Genomic DNA, 6837 nt, shown 5'->3' on the forward strand with positions numbered 1-6837 from the left:
TATATATTTCTTTGTTTAAGCATTCTTTTAAGACAATCATTGTATGTTGTGGTTGAAATCTAAATGTAAATTAGATTAGATTCATATTATCAATCATATGTTATGAAATGTGATATAAATAGTATTTAATTAGATATTGTATATATGTTTGTGTATTTGTGTTGCTTCAAAGAAATAATTAATTAAAAATCATAGATATGTCATATTATCCATGTAAGTCTCTTTTAAAATGCAAATTGTCTAGCTTATATTTTTACTCATGCATTTGAAACTCCCAAGGTTATTCAACTTATATTTTTACTCAAACTATATTCATTTGAAACCTCTTATTTAAATGAATATCACTCAAAAGTCTTTTAATAATGATTAACAATTCAAAGGTTTTATAATTTATATAATATGTTTAGTAAGCAATTAATGGATAGTCTACTATAAAAAGGCCAATCTCTTTTAGTAGAAACACAAATACAAATCACATACAAAATTGACAAAGAAAACAAGTTTAAAGGTTTTTGTGTTGGTTTGAGGGCTTTGGGCCATTTTCAAGCCATGTTATTATGTTAAAGTCTTTAATCCATAAGTTTGTTATATACTAATCTTTATATATATATATATATATATATATATATATATATATATATATATATCTTTGTTTAAGCATTATTTTAAGACAATCATTTTATGTTGTAGTTGAAATTTAAATGTAAATTAGATTAGATTCATATTATCGATCATATGTTATGAAATGTGATATAAATAGTATTTAATTAGATATTGTATATATGTTTGTATATTTGTGTTGCTTCAAAGAAATAATTAATTAAAAATCATGGATATGTCATATTATCCATGTAAGTCTCTTTTAAAATGCAAATTGTCTATCTTATAACTTTATATTTTACTATATGTTTAACATTTTAATTATAATAGTAAGTGTTTTTTTAAAAATTTCTTTCACTTAATAATAATAATAATAATAATAATAAATGGTAAATTAGAAAAACCATGGATATTTTATATTATCCATAAAAGTCTCTTTTGAAATATAAATTGTCAATCTTATCACTTTATTATTTAGTATATGTTTCATATAGCAATAATATTTAGTGGTTCATAAAAGTCTTCTTTAAATTATTAATAATTATAAGGGGTTTAAGTTAATGAACAATAATTTAAATGATAACTAGCTGGGAAACCCCGCTCCACGGGGTTCGGAACAAACAAATTTACTGAACACACACCGGTTGGATATTTTTGTTGATGTTTGGTGGGTCACGAAAGTAGGATGCTATAATGTCATTCAAATACAAACCAATCGGATAGACCGAAAACAATATAATGTCCTAATGTAAGAAATCAAAGTAAACAAATAAATTAGTATACGTTGCTATTTTTTGCATTTAACACTTTTGGCTGATATTGAATAAAGCCACCCGATGAAAAAAAATATAAACATATTTTCTATTATTATTGTATTAACATTTTTTTGGACGCAAGTATGCATACTAAAAAGCTTACAATATCTTACCCTAATCCATCAAGAATATGTTGTTTAACTAAATATAAACAAAACAAAACATTTGGGACCATTTTCCCCTATTGCCATTTTTTTTAAATTACACAAGTAGTTTACTATAAGTCAACCTATAATATGCATGTTTTATATGTTTACTATAATTCAGCCTGTAATATGCATGTTTTATATGTTTACAAACACACGTTTTATATGTTTATCTCAGCTTGTAATATGCATTCTTACTCAGGTAATATTTAAAGAAGATATACGCTCTGATATCGAAGTTGTTGACACTAAAAAAACATTGTGCTTCCTTCTTCGACCTGCAATCTAAACAGTTGAACAACTGTGAATCAGTGTGTTTTAGTGACATGTCGATGGAGGAAGTTGATGGATTTGGAGGAAGATAAGCCACTTTTAATTTGCACTCTTCCAATTTACGCCCTGGTTTTTTAGTAAACTGTTTTATGAAAATCACTATATATTAAAAAAAATCTTGATTTTTATTAAATATAAAGATAAAAAAAGATCTTTTTTGGATCAAAATCAAGCATATGCATAAAAAAAGGAAGCATCAAACAACAAAACTGAATACATGGGGGGGGGGGGGGGGGGGGTGTTCAATTCATTTATGTGAAGATGAATCTGATAGGTGAGATGCAAAATCATTAAAATGGGGAAAATATTTTATGTTTTTCTGTATTTTGCCTTTCTGAAATATGTAACCAGGGAAAAAATAATGAAATTTCAACTATTTAATTTTTATTTTGTCCTAGATTATATTGTTTAGAGGTCAAAAATGTAATATTAAAAATTATAGGTAAAAGACAAATAAGAAACCGGCCAAATAGTTTAAAAATCACAATAGCATAAGTGTTTACAACTTCCTAATCAACACACACTTATAATGAGAAAAAGAAAAAATAGAATAGAAACATGGCGTTACTCTCTTCTTGCCCTTTATCTTAGATCTCAATTGTTAACCATTTACACAAATAATTAGAAAAATGTTAAAGGGTAAATTGGGTATCTTTTCTTACCATTTCAGGGGATATGTCCTTAGGGGTTGCTCCTAGGCTTCAAATCATTTGGCAACAAACCAGATTACAGAATGGAATTTTGAATTCCAATTGCTTTTGATCCCACCATAATCCACATAGCACTAAGATTTGGAGAAGATAGAGTATTTCGGTTTAGATATTCATTTAAACTACCATGTCCTTGGATTTGCAATTAGAGATTCAAATAAACAAAGGGATAAAAAAAAGTTATGAAAACTTGAGTAAGGACCAAATTTGAAAAAAAAAAAAAAATCTATTTTTGAAAAGATTTGAAAAATAAAAATAAACACAGGGATAAAATAAAGTTATGAAAACCTTGAGTAAGGACCAAATTTGCAAAAAAGATTCCATTTTGGAAAAGATTCAAAGAATAAAATAAACATAAGGATCAAAAATGTTATGAAAATCTTGATTAAGGACCAAATTTGAAAAAAAGATTCTATTTTGGAAAAGATTCGAAAAATAAAAATAAACACACGGATAAAAAAAAAGTTATGAAAATCTTGAGTAAGGACCAAATCTACAAAAAAGATTCTATTTTGGCAAAGATCCGAAAAATAAAAATAAACACAGGGACCAAAAATGTAATATAATCTTTTATAGCTAACTCATTTCACCTGTTGGAGATAATGCACCCAAAACGACCATTTTCATGGTAAATAGATTAAAAATACAGGGACCAGAAATGTAATTTAGATTTTTGTACTACTTACTTTGTGGTTGTCTAATGCAGCTTCAAGGCCTGCATAATCTGCAGGGTCAAGAACTGTTGTCTGCATAACTATACAACAAAAGCATTCATATGATGCAAAAGGTTGGAAACAAATAGTATAACTTTAGAAGGGCATTAAGGTCATTTGAACTGATGGGATAAAAAGTTGCAAACTTTCTCCCATTCACATTAGTCTCAGTCTTTTTTTAAATATAAATAAAAGAGAAAAAAAACATGTATCGAGAACAATACCATGATTCCCATTTTGGGAAGAAATGTCTCAATGAAAATTGTTGTTATCCTGTAGCAATCAATACATGATCCATTCATCACACAATAATAAATATATATATATATATATATATATATATATATATATATATATATATATTGTTATCATCTCGTTACAATGTTTTTGTCATTATCATCATCATTTTTTCTTTGATAATACATAATGAGTACATAGTAACTAAACTCTAATCTTTTTTTATAAATCTTAGTCATAATATAAAAAACATTCAAAAGATTCTAAAATGTTTCCATATTTTTAATCTTTTACAAAAAGATAATAATAAAAAAAATAAAAAACAAAAATAAAAACAAAAAAAATTAAACCATATATAGTCATGAACAAAATTCTAGAAACTTAATTGTAAAAAACATGGACAACCTTTATATCGGAAGTGTAACCTTTAGTTACAAAATACATTTATCCAAACGAATTCAGAAATGTAGATACTTATGTTTGAAGAAAAAAATCAATTTGAGTTGAAATCTACTGCATTCCAATTTCAGTTTCAGGAGTTGGAAAATATTTAACTATATCAATTGGATCTAATTTTTTATTTTTTTTTAATTTAGCTAAAATGATTTCTTTATTATAGATAAGCTGAAAACACTTTGCAAGCAACTAAAGCTACAAAAACAAAAACATACCTGCAAGGGTATGGATGTAATTTTCTCAAAGGACAATATAAGGAAATGATTACAATAGAAAGAGATGTCAAACAGCTTTCCTATTCATCGCAGCGCCACTAAATTGCAAATGAAGATGTCAGTCTATACTTATATTATCAATGTCAGTGTATACTTCTAATAAGATAATTTATACCCCAGTGGTCAACTTCAATTAGAATCATTATAGTGTGCATTTTTTAAGAGTTCTTTTCTTTTTTTATTAGTAATCAGTTAACTCCAACTGATCCAGTCGTCCAATAACAAATTCCCTGCTTATAGCCTCTTGCAGATTCTTATACAGTCCAACATAAACCAAGAAGTAAGTAAAATGAAACAGAAAAATGTTTCAGTGCTTAGAACCAAACAGTATACCATGAAATATATAATAGTTAAGGTAATATAAAACCTTTTGAAGCGCATTGGTTTGACTCTATTCCACCTCTATTCTATGAAGAAGCCATACAGTTGCTTTTGGTGTGTGAATTAGTGCAAATCCATTGTTCCACGAGACTGAGAACTTTATGAAGCTAGATTACAGACGAACATTGGTACCGGAAACGGGATATGAGCTGCAACACAAAGCATGGTCATCAAAACCCAAGTTGATACTTCATTTATATATTGAATAATAATAAAGAAATGTAATTATTTACATGAATAAAGGACCATGTACGTAGATATATAGGCCAATGTCAATCAATCACTTCAAGTTCACGTGCCAATTAGAAAACTGGCCAACCAGGGATCTTATATCATCTAGTGCAAAATCAATGGTACTTTTGTTATTGGAAAGAAGTACCCATCATTCTGTAATAGTGGAAAATAAAAAATTTCTCATCAAATACATGATATTTTGAGATTGTTGCACAAATTTAAACAAAATTATCAAAACATGAGATCATAGTTCACCAATACTCTCCATCTGTTGCTCGCTTACCATGCCATCTACGTACTTATTGAAGAATTCCAGTTGTTCACTTATATACTCTCCATCTGTTGCTCGATTAGCATGCCATCTACGTACTGATGGATAGGAAGACTCATTGTGTAAAAATGGTACCAAGTTAAGGCTCTAATCAAAGAATTCGACAGAAGTTGATGGCAGAAAAGGTGGAATATTTGTGGTTTTTTTGAATGATTACAGGGGAAAAAATTACCTGACTATCTAAACGATGAACATATCTCACCAGCTTCAGTTGTTAAAACCACACATATGCGAGAAATCAGAGGTGGAGGCATCGTCGATTCACTCTGGAATACAAGTATCGACCCAATTAAAACGAAAAAAAGACATCCGAAGCAGATGACAGCCGGTGGAGGTTTTGCAAAACTCCAATCGAAAGTTAAGATTGGGTTATATTTTAGAAGAATCGTAGTTATTAAGTGCATGCCTTTTTGAAGGACATGAAAGGACTTATGTAAACGCCGTATCAACATCTGTAAAAATTAGGGAATGAAATTAGGTCTAGAAATCCTAGAAATCGACATATAGAGTTAGGTTTAGAGAATGGAAAACGCACTTGTTGCAAGAAACACAATTGATTCGCTTGGTGGAAATGGTCGCTGGAATTCGGCGATTGAAGTGGCAGGGGTCAGCATCAGAGGCTGTTAAACAAAAAAAGAAACGGTGACGGAAAAAGGCAGGAAAGTAACATACGGGTCTTGATTTAGAATAACGGAAGCAACTTAACAACTTCTGATTAGAACGACGACTCAATACAACCATAATCACAAAAAATAACACAAAGGTCGAGGGTGGATGAACGCGGTCCCAAAATTACTCAAAATATGGAGTAGCAACCCCGAGATTTGTCGCACGCTGACGTTGAAGTAAAGGCAAAAGATCTGCACATCTATTACCGCAGAGGAAAGCAACTCGTGTTTGAGGAAGTTACGATATGGGTTTTGGAGTCGCTATCTCCGACTGCATCAATCTCCCCCACGGTTTGTTCCCAGTTGTTTCTTGCACTCTCTTGCTTTGTGTAAATATGCTCCTGTTCACCAGCCATATAATCACGAAGGTGCCGAAGTGACCGGGGGCATGGAATTGACGGTGATATTATTTGAAGCGCAGCCAGAGGCAGTGCCGCTTTTCTGGAATAAGCCGATGGAGGATCGTGTGTCTCACACTTCGGAAGCCAGTGTAGAAACAGAAAAAGGTGAGGCGGTGGAGATCGATTGTACGACGTTAACTCTCTGAAGTCGATGACTTTACAGAGATGTGGAAGGTTTTTGGAAACGCGGTGGAATCTGAATATGATTGTATGAGAAAGCGGGTGGGGGAAGATAAGGTGGTAGATCGCTAAGAGTATACATAATAGTACAGGGTTTTTTTATTAAACATTAAAATATAAACAAAAAATATTTTTTAATGTAAAACTTTAAAATAAGAAAGAAAGAAACATATTTATTGCAATTTAATATCATATATATTATATTTAATACTTTACATATATAAGTTTATGATTTTAATTTTAAAAATTGAAACAAACCAAAAATTGACAAATGGATAATATTTATTTAAAAAATACCACAAAATGACAAGTATCAAAACTCATGAGAGATTGACATGTGGCAAAAAAAACCTTCAT

The 6837-nt window shown here is 29.9% G+C and overlaps 1 long non-coding RNA gene across 10 annotated transcripts; it reads right to left on the bottom strand.

Moving 5' to 3' along the window:
• Nucleotides 1-1563: 1563 nt before the first annotated feature.
• Nucleotides 1564-6541, bottom strand: LOC145093590 (uncharacterized). Of its 10 annotated transcripts, XR_013702958.1 has the most exons (10): nt 5767-6539; nt 5638-5683; nt 5184-5497; nt 4900-5053; nt 4653-4815; nt 4226-4323; nt 3542-3590; nt 3291-3358; nt 2557-2678; nt 1564-1846 (listed from the first exon to the last, which is right to left on the bottom strand). It is a non-coding gene; the product is annotated as an uncharacterized LOC145093590 (long non-coding RNA). The 10 variants fall into 10 exon arrangements; XR_013702960.1 differs by having other exon boundaries at nt 3542-4815; nt 5767-5851; nt 6028-6541; XR_013702955.1 differs by having other exon boundaries at nt 3542-4815; nt 5184-5269; nt 5404-5497; nt 5767-6540.
• Nucleotides 6542-6837: the final 296 nt, after the last annotated feature.

Source organism: Lactuca serriola, chromosome 3, assembly GCF_051521515.1.
Source record: "Lactuca serriola cultivar US96UC23 chromosome 3, Lser_US96UC23_V15, whole genome shotgun sequence".
Taxonomy (NCBI): Eukaryota; Viridiplantae; Streptophyta; class Magnoliopsida; order Asterales; family Asteraceae; genus Lactuca; species Lactuca serriola.